Genomic DNA, 14,817 nt, shown 5'->3' on the forward strand with positions numbered 1-14,817 from the left:
GTATAACTGCATGAACGGCAGTAAACTTTGGAACAAAAATTAATACAACTTTAAAATCATTTTTATTTAAATTCAGTTATAAACATGATCATTGTGTGGGGAAAGGTGTTTGATGAACTCTCGAGTTTAGACAAGATTAGCAGGCACCGGTATATCCAGAAATCAGAAGTCGCTGGGGTCACAGATCCCTACAGTTTGCTGCGAAACTTGCTGACTCCTATGGAGAAGCACTTCCTCAGTCTACACAAAGGAGGCTATGAAAGCTTTTAAGAGTCTGTACGGCTATAAATATTTTGTGGCTGGCTGGGTTCATGGGATACAGACTTGGAACGTGCCAGAGAAACCGAGGGTGCTGGTGATGTCCAAAGTAAGTACCGACCAATATTAGTCAGCAATGTAGAATTGTCAACACACTGGCTTGTCAGATAACCATGTGTGGCTGATTGAATATAGAGATGGTGAATAGAGTGATCGTGCTGTGAATCAGAGAACTTATACCAACTAGTTGCTCAACAGAGTCTCAGATCTTTTACAACCCTATTTGCTCCAACCCAAATCACCTAATGGTTCAGATTAGCATTCGTTGTGAAGTCGATCCTCACTAATGAATAGAGTGGAATGCTGAATTATTTACAACTATCAGTGCACAGGCAATCTTCATCCAAGTGGGCAACACATTGTTCTGATACATCCCTGTATTTGGGTGGTGTATAGGCAACAGACCACTGCCTCAAACACCCGAAAATAGAAATAACTCAGGTTACGTAAATGAAGCAAAAACAGGCGTACTGCTTATGTGCATCTATACTTATAAATATCATTGTGTGTCAGTGTGTCTCTTCCATAACTCCAAAACCATGAACATCTAGCAGCCTGAAACTTAGTATGCATACTAAGAAAACACCAAGGAAGTGCAACAGTGAAAATTGGATGTTTGGGTTAATTAAAACACCCTTTTTGAAGATAATTATTGGCATTATTTAATTATATCCTTGATCAGGTGCATCCTCAGTCACCACTCCCTATGGAGTCTTAAAGCATATCCTGGGTTACCTCGCTGGGGTTTGAAGCCGCCATGTTTTTTGGCCTGCTCAACTATGCCTTGACTTGGAATAGGCCAGAACGATTTCTTTACGATAAAGTTTCTTTTTCACTTTCCTCACTCATATTATTGAAAATTGTCGATATAGGCCAAGTGTGTGTGCATGTGCATGCGAGCGGCTCTCTCTCTCTCTCTCTCTCTCTCTCTCTCTCTCTGTCTCTGTCTCTGTCTCTGTCTCTGTCTCTGTCTCTGTCTCTGTCTCTGTCTCTGTCTCTGTCTCTGTCTCTGTCTCTGTCTCTGTCTCTCTGTCCCATTCTTGCTCAATTCCCTCCCAATACAGTGCAGCACCCTCCTCCCACACCTCTCTCACTGTCCACTCCCCTTGCTGTCTGTCTCTGGACATGTTTGGATGGTGGTTATATCTGGATGGTGTTTGTCTTCGGGTGGTGTTTACGTCCGGACAGGAGTTTGTCTCCGGATGTGCCCAAGGGGTGTTTGTCTCCAGCTTGGCTCCGGACGCATCCGGGCGGTGTTTGTCTCTGGACGCGTCTGGGCGGTGTTTGTGTCTGGACGGCTTGACTCTGGATGTGTCTGGACCATGTTTATAGTATGACTGGTGGAAAATGGATTTCAGACATTATTTTGTTTCCATCTTCACTGTTATTCTATGTAGAATCATGATGAAACAGCATGAATCGTAATTAAAGCTCCCCCACACGTCTGCCTTCCCTTCGTCTCATGTCACACTGTCTTCCCCTCCCCCACCCCTCCTCGTTCCCCTTCCTTCTCTCTCCTTTCCCCTCCACTTCTTCACTCTCCCTTCTCTCCCTCTTCCCCCTCTCTCCTTTATTCCCCCCTCTTTTACTCCCTCCCCGCTTTTGTATTCCCGTCAGCGAAGCGATGGGTGGTATTTTCTAGTATACAATACATCATGGTTATATAGCTCAGATAATTCTAATTGCACCCCCATCTCCACCACCTCTCCCCGCCCCTTCCCCAAACAAAGGAAGAAAATACCACGATGGGCGAAAAAAAATTAATTTTTTTTTTATGGAATTAAACAAAACTGGCACATGCACAACTTCAGTGTGCCCTCATTAATCCCTGAAAGTTTCAGCTGCTTTGGTCAAATCCTCTCGGAGGAGTCGATTATACATACATAAACACACTGCATAGCTCCATTGTATAAACTAGAAACACCCACTCCCTTCAGGAGCAGAGGGGGGGGGGGTAGCAGGGGTGGGGGATAGTGGGGGAAGTGGAGCAAATATATATTTCTGCCATGCCTAATAATCTCCCCTGACTGCAGCAGGGGTTAGTAAAACACTTGCACTTGTTCAAATGAAAATTGAAGCTATCTCTCCCCCCCTCTCCCTTCACAGGCAGGTGGGGGGATTGTGCCCATGACCTGGCCCTGGGTACAACCAGCACATCTGCAATTTAATTTTATTATGCTCGAACAGGAATACAAAACAACACGGATAAATGCTATAAAAGGTGTCGTTAGTGGCTAGACATAGAAACACTTGCTCTATCTTATAGATAAAGCTGAGTTTGTGTCTGTGGGTCATAAGCGCCGCCCATTGTGCAGGCCATGCCTTCGCCTCTCTCCCCCAATGTCACAAGCACCTGCCATAAGTCAGGCCATGCCTTTCCCTCCAGCCACCCAGAAATCGCTGCCATCTTTTTAAGCTTCGCATAGCTCTGAGGGTTCATGGCTGCCTTTTAATGTACATTTGAAGACTGAACAATGCGTCTTCCATCATTAAATGAAAGTACCGTTTTGAGTAAACAAAAGTACATTTTGATTACAACTCAAATGAGGCAAAGCATGATTTGTTCACAGCGATCGCAGTAGTGGTCTAATTAACACCACCCAATGAAGGTACGTTCTCATAATGCAGAGGAAAGAAAATGGTGGTCTATTATTTAAAAACTAGAAGGGCACTCTTCGATGTCGCGACGTCACCAGATATGCCTGCACCCACATTATTACATCATTACAAATACTTATAAGTTTTACGAAGTTTGATTTAAATCCCTGAACCTAGATTCAAATTTTTTCTGGCTGCCAGACAGTGTCTGATCAGGTTGAAATTTCAAACATATTCCACGTGACTACTCGATCATAATTGTGAAGTTTCTGTCGATTGCTGAAGCGGTTTAAGAGGGAATTTTTCTAAGATTTTTGTTCAATCCAATATGGCTGTAAGACCATATGACCTATTAATTATTCGTGAACACCCTGGTATCCCAAAGCTTGGGAAACGTGTGTGAGGTTTCCCTTTTATCTGTTGAGCCATTCTGAAGAGGAAGATTTTTAAAGTCTTATTATTCAAAAAATCATAGCTGCCACGCCATGTGACCGTGACGTCATTGGTGGAGAACTTTTTTTGTTCATGGATAGATGATCATACCTGTAAAGTTTTGCCTCAATCTGTTCAGCCGTTTTGGAGAAGATTTTTGAGGGTTTTTTTTTTTAAGTCAATATGGCTGCCGAACCATATGATCGATGATGTCATTAATTCCCCCCCCCTCCCCATACAATTTAGCCCTTGGAGGACCCTCAAAAATTTTCATGCTAATCGGATAAAGCGTTCGATGTATGCAATTATGACATAACAAAGCCACCGATGACATCATCAAAAATCAAACTTATTCCCCATTCTGAGTACTTCACATGTGTCAAGTTTCACTTTTTTCCTTGACGCGTTTTTCGGAGATCCAGAGGTCCAAAGGTTTTTCGTTTGTATGTATGTATGTATATATATATATATATATATATACATATACATATACATATACATATACATATACATATACATATACATATACATATACATATACATATACATATACATATACATATACATATACATATACATATACATATACATATACATATACATATACATATACATATTCATATACATATTCATATACATATACATACATGCACCTGGTGTTGGCGCAGTGGTTAAGGCAGCGACTTGGGATCCAAGAGGTCCTGAGTTCAAGCCCCGTTGGGCCACTGAATTAATACACCAGGGGGTTGACTCAGCCTGTCATCCTTCCGAGGTCGGCGAAATGAGTACCAGTATACTGGGCCGGTGTATACGCCGGTTAAAATAGGTGTACCATATCCCTGTGTCGTAAGAGGCGACCAGGGTTGCGTCAGGAAGGGCATCCGGCGTAAAACATGTGCCAAATCACTATGCGGATCATATGGATGATCTGCTGTGGCGACCCCGAACGGGAGCAGCCAAAAGAAGAAGAAGATATATATATATATATATATATATATATATATATATATATATATATATATATATAGTTACAGATTTCAGAATCCGATCTGATGGATGCATACAAACATCTCGGTCCTCATACAGTTATTTCCCTCAATGCATGTCCAGAATAGACCCATCCCTATGTCTGGTGGGATTCTAACTGTGATGCGTTGAGAAGGGTAAAGAATAGATTCCCTCTCTTATGGAAAGTCCCTTTTTCTCTTTTCGACAGACACATTCATGCACGTGAGATAGCCGTTAGCCCAACGGAGGCTCAACACCCGCCTTTTTCCATCAACGTTTGACACCCTGTTCAGCAGCTCTATGGACACTAACTGGCACTTTTTTGTATCGGGCTGAACATTGAGGTGATAATTGTTGTTGACGTTTTATGAGCGTTTCAGATTTTCGCTCGATAATTCTGGCAATTGGCTGCTCCATGCCATTCGTCCAGCACCACAAACATGGCATCGCAGGCCAGGAATGATCACGAGACTGGCAGTTTGTCACGTGCAACGATACGCCAATAGGCAAGGTGGATTTGGCTGAAGTCTGCTTGAGGTTCCGCCCAGACAGGCCACCTATAAAAAAGGACGAGAGGACCGTTTTTTTGAGTGAGTGAGTTGGCGTCATTGAGTTGGCGTCGGTGAGTTGGCGTCGGTGAGTTGGCGTCGGTGAGTTGGCGTCGGTGAGTTGGCGTCATTGAGTTGGCGTCGGTGAGTTGGCGTCGGTGAGTTGGCGTCGGTGAGTTGGCGTCGGTGAGTTGGCGTCGGTGAGTTGGCGTCGGTGAGTTGGCGTCGGTGAGTTGGCGTCAGTCAGTTGGCGATAGCTGGGTGCAATTCTGATGGCTTTGAGAGTTGGTTGGCAGAGGCTGGTTGCGGTTCTGGCAGCTTTGGGAGACGGCTGTATCGTCGGTTCCAGTCAGAAGGCTGTTTCGTCGGTTCCAGTCAGACGGCTGTTTCGTCGGTTCCAGTCAGACGGCTGTTTCGTCGGTTCCAGTCAGACGGCTGTTTCATCGGTTCAAGTCAGATGGCTGTTTTGTCGGTTCCAGTCAGATGGCTGTTTCAGCGGTTCCAGTCAGATGGCTGTTTCGTCGGTTCCAGTCAGACGGCTGTTTCGTCGGTTCCAGTCAGACGGCTGTTTCGTCGGTTCCAGTCAGACGGCTGTTTCGTCGGTTCCAGGCAGACGGCTGTTTCGTCGGTTCCAGGCAGACGGCTGTTTCGTCGGTTCCAGTCAGACGGCTGTTTCGTCGGTTCAAGTCAGACGGCTGTTTCGTCGGTTCCAGTCAGATGGCTGTTTCGTCGGTTCCAGTCAGACGGCTGTTTCGGCGGTTCCAGTCAGACGGCTGTTTCGGCGGTTCCAGTCAGACGGCTGTTTCGTCGGTTCCAGCCAGACGGCTGTTTCGTCAGTTCCAGTCAGACGGCTGTTTCATCGGTTCCAGTCAGACGGCTGTTTCGTCGGTTCCAGTCAGACGGCTGTTTCGTCGGTTCCAGTCAGATGGCTGTTTCATCGGTTCCAGTCAGACGGCTGTTTCATCGGTTCCAGTCGGACGGCTGTTTCGTCGGTTCCAGCCGGACGGCAGTTTCGTCGGTTCCAGTCAGACGGCTGTTTCGTCGGTTCCAGTCAGACGGCTGTTTCGTCAGTTCCAGTCAGACGGCTGTTTCGTCGGTTCCAGTCAGACGGCTGTTTCGTCGGTTCAAGTCAGATGGCTGTTTCGTCGGTTCCAGTCAGATGGCTGTTTCGTCGGTTCCAGTCAGACGGCTGTTTCGTCGGTTCCAGTCAGACGGCTGTTTCGTCGGTTCAAGTCAGATGGCTGTTTCGTCGGTTCCAGTCAGATGGCTGTTTCGTCGGTTCCAGTCAGACGGCTGTTTCGGCGGTTCCAGTCAGACGGCTGTTTCGGCGGTTCCAGTCAGACGGCTGTTTCGTCGGTTCCAGCCAGACGGCTGTTTCGTCAGTTCCAGTCAGACGGCTGTTTCATCGGTTCCAGTCAGACGGCTGTTTCGTCGGTTCCAGTCAGACGGCTGTTTCGTCGGTTCCAGTCAGATGGCTGTTTCATCGGTTCCAGTCAGACGGCTGTTTCATCGGTTCCAGTCGGACGGCTGTTTCGTCGGTTCCAGCCGGACGGCAGTTTCGTAGGTTCCAGCCAGACGGTTGGTGAGCTGGTGATGGTGACAGCCTTGCAGCATTACAGTTTCTCACAGTGCCTCAGCTTCTCACAGCCCCGAACAGCTGTCCGTCGGTTGTGGCTCCTGGTGGCTCCTGACGGTGGGTGACGCTCGGACCGTAAATGCTGGCTATGCTCGAGACCTGCTCTTAGTGTACCTGATTCTTGGGGGTGACGTCGAATGGTGTTCAAGTCTGTTTGCGAGTGAGTGCACGACAAGACTGGGCGCTGGCAACGGACAAAGAACGCTCACACATTTCAGGACATTTTATTTGACGGGCGACGACTTCTACTTGGTGAGAGAGACTGGATTTCTCCCCCCCCCCCCCCCGAATGATCTGCTGGGTACCCTTGTCTCGCGTGTAATTGTTAAGTGAGGCATAGTGATAAGCATCTGCTCATCTGATATTCCCAAATTTTCCCGTAGAGAATGTAAATTTATGGTTGGACGCTGCTCGCTCTGGATAGATTAACCGGTTTTACCTCAACGATTACATTGAGTTGAATAAAGTTTGGTGGTCTATTTCACAATATGAGAACATCTTAACCTTAAGTGAACCCCCTCTAAAACATTTCTGGATCCGCCCCTGGGTGGGGGTACAACCACCACAAAGTTCAATCTCCAATAGCTGCATGGTTGTTGTTGTTGTTTGTGTGCTCCATCAGTATCCTATTATATATTTTTATATTGCTTCGAGAAGTGTTACTACAGATAAAGTACATAATTTTGTGTTCTCCTTCTGTGTCCATCACGCTATATTTCTAAAGGGTTCCTGTTGTTGTACCCAATAATTCTCAGGCATTGTAAATAGCAGCAATGATTTGGGCAATAAAAAAACATTGCCGGTCAAGTTGGCGGATAAACAAAGGCACGTGACCATGTGATGTCACGTGAGAAACCTCCATAATGTGTTATAATATTTCAAAATACTGTATTGCTTGTTTAATTGTTTGGCTCCCCCATCCGACCGCTTGCCTTATGATGCTGTGACCCCAGGTGCAGGTCCCATGTCATGCTTAGTCGCCTGTCTCTGTTTACACCTTCCTTGTGTATGTAAAAGTCTGTTGACATCTCCTTTTATACTAATTTTTTTAATAGCTGTATTAATATGATTTTTTTTCCTTAAGGAAACTGATATTCTGTTATATAATCAAATAAAGACCAAATACACAATTGGAGCCATCAGGAGGAACCTGCAAATGACTGCTACTCCTCTGCCCTCAAACCCATCCAGGCACAGCAAAATGAACCTCACAAAAGCAATTTGCAAGAGTTCACCTCTCTGTGGAAACATAGAAAAAGAGAGGGGGAAAAAAAGAAAAAAAATAGAAAAAGAAGAAAGCCATAAAAACAAATTAAGAGTAAAAGACACCAAAATACACACACACGCATACACACACACACACACACACACACACACACACACACACACACACACAAACACACACACACACACACACACACCATCAAGTACCTGTCTGAAAATTGAGTGAACTAAAAAAAAATTTTTTTTGAACCTCAAAGTGGAGTTAGAGTTGATGTTGGAAGAAAATTTCATCATTTCAAAACATGGTGGGTATAAAAGTTAACTAACAACAAACGTTCGGGTTAACAAATGTTTTTAGATGTTAACGTGTGGTTCTTAATGTTTTGTTTTGTTTTTTAAACAAGGTTCTAAAATCAAGACCAAACGTCACAACCAAGTTAAATAGGATGGCAGAGGAGGGATTTGGATTACGGTAAATATCTAGATTACAAAACAGGTTCTCATTAGGATCAATTTATTATATAAACAAATACGAAGGAATTTTGATTGTATCCTCACCCTCTTTCTCCCTCAAAAAATAAAGCCTCTTCCCTTCCCTCACTCATATCCTCCCAAACTCTTTCCTTTCTCTCCCCATTCATCCCACAAACCCCGATCCCCATCTCTCTGTCTTTTATCCTCTCTTCTCTTCCTTTTCTCAATTTAAATCTACTCGATGCAGACATCATAAATAGATGACGTTTTAATAAGTTCATGACAAAATAATCCGTTTCTGTGGCAATGTAGCGAACATGTCTGATGTCGACCGGGTGAATTTGCGATAGGTGGCTGAACCACATCTTAAGATGGTCGGTGTGTGAATTTGAGGCCGTGTACAAAAAGGGGACACAGCATAGTGGAGGAGCACCCTGGTGGGCAGAAGTGGGACGCCGGTGGTGTGTATGTGCTATATTGCTGGTAAAAATGAAGTCAATAAATAAATTTTCCATGAGTTTATGCCTCGTGGACCACTATTCTCTTTGATCCTCGGTACTCGTATCACGCCATTTACATGAGTACCATTCATCTTCCGACAGGTGCGTTTATCGACTGCATGCACGAATAACCTCTGTTGCATCCAGAACCACAATCTCTTTTTATGCACTTGAAATGTTGAGAAAGTTATAATCAAGGTTTTCTACTTCAGGCAGCCGTGTGAAAGCCAAACAACCACTTTTCCTCTCGACAAGCAGCATCAAATTAATGCTCCTTCATTTATTTCTCTATATATGAGGAGCGTTCAAAAACTCCTACGAACCAGATACTCAACACCGAGCTTTTGTTTTCCTTCATATATATATATATATATATATATATATATATATATATATATATATATATATATATATATATATATATATATATATATATATGTATATATATATATATATATATATAATATCAAGAGAAAAAAAAATTACTAATCATATATGGAGGCTACATATATATTTTTGGGGGGGAGGGGGGAGGGGGGAGGGAAGCAATTGACTTAACTTGTACTACTATGTCGTTCCAAGAACTTTTTGAACGCCCCTCATGGTTTCCTCCTTTCATTTCCTTGGGAATGCTGCAAGTTCAAGATTTTGACAGATTATGTAGGAAAGTTCCACTGATAAGTGAATCTTCCCAACGAGCATCGCACATAGCCGACCCAGCAGGAGGATACCTTAAGACCTTTCATGTGGACAAGCAAGCAAGTATATACAGAACGATAATCTAGAGGAGATCCTTCCTAATCCATAACCACCATGCAAACCTCAATGGTGGTCTCCTGATAGAAAATCAGATCATATCACATGTATATATGGCTCACCTTCTGTGGGGGTTCAAATTCTGATCTTGTGTCCCTCCTAAGTAGCAGACACAGGGTGGGGAGGGTTACACAGAGTATGGGGGATGGATGGGATGTAAAAGAAAAACAAGAAACATGCAAGATGGGGTTTGAGATCTGGTTGAATCAGATATGGTGAGGAACAGGTACAGGTTTGAGAGAGAAATGTATGAAAATGTGTACACAGGTAGGGTAGACAAGGTCCAGGGCTCCAGTCCAGGCTACATTTCTGGATGGTGACGCACCGCGCACTGCAGCTCCTCTTGATGATTCGCGTCACGATGGAGATGAAGATTGTTCACTCTCCCTCTCTCTCTCTCCTTCTCCAGCGTTCTACCGTTACCCCACGCGCTCCCTCTGCATTTCCTTGATGTCCGAGATTTTGGGAGGGGAGGGAGAGGCAGGTGCTGGGCTGAGGAGTGGGGATGGAGTGGAGGGAAGGAGAGAGTATGGGAGGGGAGAGCGTGTGGAGGCAGTGGGTGGGGTAAGGGGAGTGGAGGGGGTTAGCTCATTTTCATTGAAAGCACAGAAATTCTCCTCGAGGATTTAAACATATGTAATGGAAATTATTTCTGTGAAATTTTCAAGAAAACCCCATGTTTGTATTACATTGTTCTCTCTTGTCTCATTGTGCAGCTTTCTCAACTGATATTGTCTATCCACACAGGATTTGGCTGCTATGTGAAACCCTCTTCCCTTCCTGCCAAGTGACAGCTCCAACTGAGCAAGCAAAGAAAAAGGTATGCACAGGGAGTGCAGAGGAAAAATGAAGGTCGGCAAAGAGGAGGAGGAAGAGAGGATAAATATTAGAAGAGAATAAGGGTGGGGAGATGGGAGGGAAAGGGATCTTGATTCGAAACAAACGATCCATACATTTAGCAGGATGGAGAGAAAGCGAGAGAGAGAGAGAGAGATTGGAAAGGAAAAAAGAAAAATAAAGAGGTTCTTCACTACCTTTTACTAACATGGGAGTAGCAAACACGCCTGGAATATCAATGGATTCAAAGTGAACACCAACACGTGCGTTAAAGTAGGAGCAGCCCCTTTGATGAAATGCGAGAGTTTTTGCAGAACCGTGAATGATGATCACATTAAAAAATTAAATAATCATCACATTAAAAAGGAAAATGTGGCTCACCATGATCAGGACGATTGTTTGCTCTAACAATGATCCTCTGGTGATGTAACAGGTGTCCTGCAGGGTGATCATGGAATTGGTGTCTCGGACCCTGTTGCACGCAACACGCTCGGATTCCATATGTCGAACCTTAATAGTTTGTGGCTAATCCCTTTCTTCTCATTAAAGTACATCGATTGGCAACCTGATAGTCACTATGTGTGATGAGAAAATCTCTAAATATATTCTAATAGATATTTTTAAGGAGGTGGTGGTGAACACTATGGTTCTCAGCTAAATATTCCCGATATGCGTAAATTAATTTGTGTAATTATTCTCTTGACTTTGTTGTTTTGTGTCCTTTCTATATGGCACTGTATACGAGGTCCATCAATCAGTGATGCATCGTATTTGAAGCTTCTTGCATACACTGTCCTGCTTCTCCTCTTCGGAATCGAGTTTCACTTCAGCCAGCACCTCCACTCGATACTCACTGTCAGTCTCTGTATCGCTTCCAGTAAACTCTGTCACACCTTGATGGTGATTCAGTGCATAGGAGAGGAACTGGGAAGCAAGGTGAGACAGGTGCCAGAAGAGCAGGGCACAATTAGTAGTAGGGTTTCCTTCCGACTTGCATTACTTGTGTTAACATTCACAGCAACCCGTAAGGTCTCTGTCTCTGTCTCTGTCTCTGTCTCTCTCTCTCTCTACTCCTGGGCTTTTCTACACATGCTGACCCCTTTAACAGTTTCTCCTCTCCTCATGCTTTGGTGCCTCCCTGCATTATTACTTCCCTTGTCCAATAATTATCAGTCGTTTGCCCTTTGCCGTTAAACTCTTCTGTAAGCCTCAACATCTATACATCAAAAATAGCTGTACTTGATGGTAATCTGACAGCTACATCCTCAACATCAAACTGGTTCAATCGGCTCCACCTCCAATTCATTTAACTGAGAAAATAACTTTTCCTGCATCAATAACCAGTGGTTAGGGTTCGACATTTTTAATTCGGAGATTTGATGGGCTGGCAGGATGGCCAAGAGATACGCAGTACCAGTCTGCACACTCGCCGCATAACATAACATAACACATAACATGTTTTACATAACAGATAGACAGACATGACAAGCGTATTATTATATTGAATATTATTCACTTCGAGTAGTTCCTCACACAAGAATGAAGACTTTTGCTGATTGAGCTTTCCAAATAAATGCTTCTCAACTGTGAAACTCTCTCCCTTTTAAAATCCACACAGCTTAATCATTCATGGATTTTGTTTTTGACTCGGCCAGCCCCCCCCCCCCCCCATGACTCGGAACTGAAAAATTTAACTCTGCCCGCCCACACAACTCAGAACTAAATCCAAACTATAGCAAAATTTATGGCACGCCATCACAAATCCACATGCTTCCCACCTGAAGCAAAGTTGAAAAACGGTAAAAAGTTCTATCAGGAATGACCCAATATCATCCCCCCCCCCGTTTTGACCCCTTTGACCTCAAATCCTCACCCCTGGGACATGATCCGGTGGTCGAATCCAAAAAAAGTTACATGTTTCATGCGTCCCCCAATGCTGATTGCATATACAAAGTTTCATTAAAAAATGTTGAAAAATGTGCTTGTAATTACATTTTTTTTTTGGCATTTCACCTTTTTACCCTGCCCCAATGGGCGGGGCCAAAATGCTTCTGCTCTTGCACCTTTGTGGCATGCGGTGATCACAATAACCAAGTTTGGTGAATTTCTGCACAACCATAGAGGAGATAGTGCCAGACGGACGAACAGACAGATGCGTGGAGCCGATTACAATATACCCCCGTTCTTTTTTTCAAAAGGCATGGGGATAATTCAGACTTGAGTGTGCTACCAAACCGAGCCGTGCCCAAATCCCAAGGGGTGTTGATAAAATCGTTGATTTGAAAAACGTAAGACACTCCATCTTACATGGGAAATGTCAAAATAAATCTCAATACATTCAGTTTAAAATATGCTCCCGAATACGACTTGTCTTCCCCACAACTCACAGCTCACTAAAATCCATGTTCCATTAAGTTGGGTTCGGTGGTTCAAAGAACACGTATGTTAGAACAAAGTATTTCACAAACAGGCTCGCCGGGCTTGACGTTCGACCAGAGCTGATTTTTGGCAAGAATTTGAAATTTCATGATGGTGCTCGTGATAACTCGAATACTCTTCATGAATGACACCGTGGGATCTCTAATGTTCACCAGTGAATGCCAACAGACGGGTTACCCAAAATAACGTTCATCTGAGGGACGGCGAATGCATTACTGCATGAGCCTGCATGTGAAGCACCAATCCAACAATTCATAGTCGGCTTTTCAATCAAACCCAAGATAGAGAGCTCACTACCTCTGCACTATCCCGTCGGCTCACACATTCAATGCATATACCTGCAGAAAGTTGTGAATTATATTTAATATTCATAAAGATAGAGTGGATTTTTTTTTTTTTGTCTGCTGCAAATGCAAATGTGATTAAGCTACTGCAGGGCACCGAAATAATGAAAGTAGACCTAAAATATTGCATAATCAAAAAATGAAGAAGTACTGTACAACGTGACATACTGAATAATATAAGATGGAGACATTTAATGGAGGGAGAAATAAAAAAAAAGTGATGGACACAACCTTTAAATGCGAGAAAAGGGCTGAGATGTGGAGAAAATATATATTTATATGGTATATCTGTGCCATTTTATTCTGCATATTAACAGGGGATCTGCAGCAGATGCTAAAGGGAGCAATGCTGCAATATGCAACATGGCTTTATAATCACAGTCATGCAATTGCAGCACCTGCCTTCTGGCTGCATCATTTCTGGGGTGTGGCTGTACCACTGATGTTTGGAGGTAGAAGAAGGGTCGGATGACCGTGAGAGGCTTGGTGGTGTACAGTGGTAAAATTAGCTAATGGAGCTAGAAACCATCTGAACGGTGCTCAGTCAATGGGTCCAAGAAAGTGGCGCAAGTTCCTCGAGAGGCTCCACATAGCCACCAGGCATGACAGGATCTTAAGCAAGTAAGCAAGCAAATGTAAAAAAATAAATAAACGGAATGTTTTTACAAATGGCTTGTGAAGTGTGACATGAAGCAAATGCGTGATCGTGGTAAAGAAGAATATGTATATTGAACTGATAGTCATCTTTTTATGACAAATGCAAATACACCCCTTCGTAACAACCCCCATAACCCATCACCACCATGTGTTCCATACATACATGCATGCATCCCAGTACTTCACTCCCCTTAACGTCTCCCCAAAAGCTTCCACCCCCCCCCCAACCCTGCGTACTTTATAAACTTACTCACATCACAACGTGTCGTTTGTGGCCTCTGTCAGAACATTCTGTGCGGACAGACAGACAAACAAACAAGCAGATCCAAATGTGGCACGCTCTCCTCTGGCAACGGTAACAAATATATTGCATTTTGGGGATAAACTGAAGAACAGGATCAAATCTGAGGAGGTTGCAGGAAATCAGGGTATTGAGAATATATGATTCGCAATGATCAAATAGTGCAGCGAACGTGGATAACGTACAGAGGTATTGCCTTCTTTATATCCAGTTAAATTCCAACAGGATGGATGGTGCAGAGGTGCACTTGCCTTTGCGCTGTTCAGTCTGGGTACGAATCCCGACCTGACTATAAACTGTCGGAATGGTGCCTCATAGAGAGGAGGTTTTATTACAAGGGGAGCCATCCCTCGGATGGATGTCAGTCAGGCTGGGTTTGTGGTCTAATAGCATTCGTTTGTGGATTTTAAAGACTCCACAGTGCATGTTTTTCATGAGTTACTGCCAGAACCTTAAACAAATTAGAGATTTCATCGAACACATTTTACCCCGTGCTGTCTTGAGAAACAAGGACATGGGCAGGGTCTATGAGCAGAAAATTTCATTGGTCGTGACGATGCAAAATGCCGTAATATTTTGTCCAAGTACTGCTAATCGGAAGGGTTTTGAAAGTGAAAAAAGGTGATTTGTGGTCCACATTATTCAAGTATATCATTCAATTGAAATAAAATGGATTTTCGAAGAG

At 43.7% G+C, this 14,817-nt stretch overlaps 1 long non-coding RNA gene across 2 annotated transcripts in view; it reads left to right on the forward strand.

Annotated features, from left to right (window-relative positions):
* Window positions 1–13,831, forward strand: part of LOC147025231 (uncharacterized) — a 47,804-nt gene extending 33,973 nt beyond the window's left edge. For both annotated transcript variants that reach the window (XR_015059400.1, XR_015059401.1), the window contains one exon: window positions 10,302–13,831. This is a non-coding gene — a long non-coding RNA (uncharacterized LOC147025231). The remainder of the gene's footprint in view (window positions 1–10,301) is intronic.
* The last annotated feature ends 986 nt before the right edge of the window (window positions 13,832–14,817 follow it).

Source organism: Eptatretus burgeri, chromosome 6 (assembly GCF_056783735.1).
Source record: "Eptatretus burgeri isolate ZD-2024b chromosome 6, Ebu_testis_v1, whole genome shotgun sequence".
Lineage (NCBI taxonomy): Eukaryota > Metazoa > Chordata > Myxini > Myxiniformes > Myxinidae > Eptatretus > Eptatretus burgeri.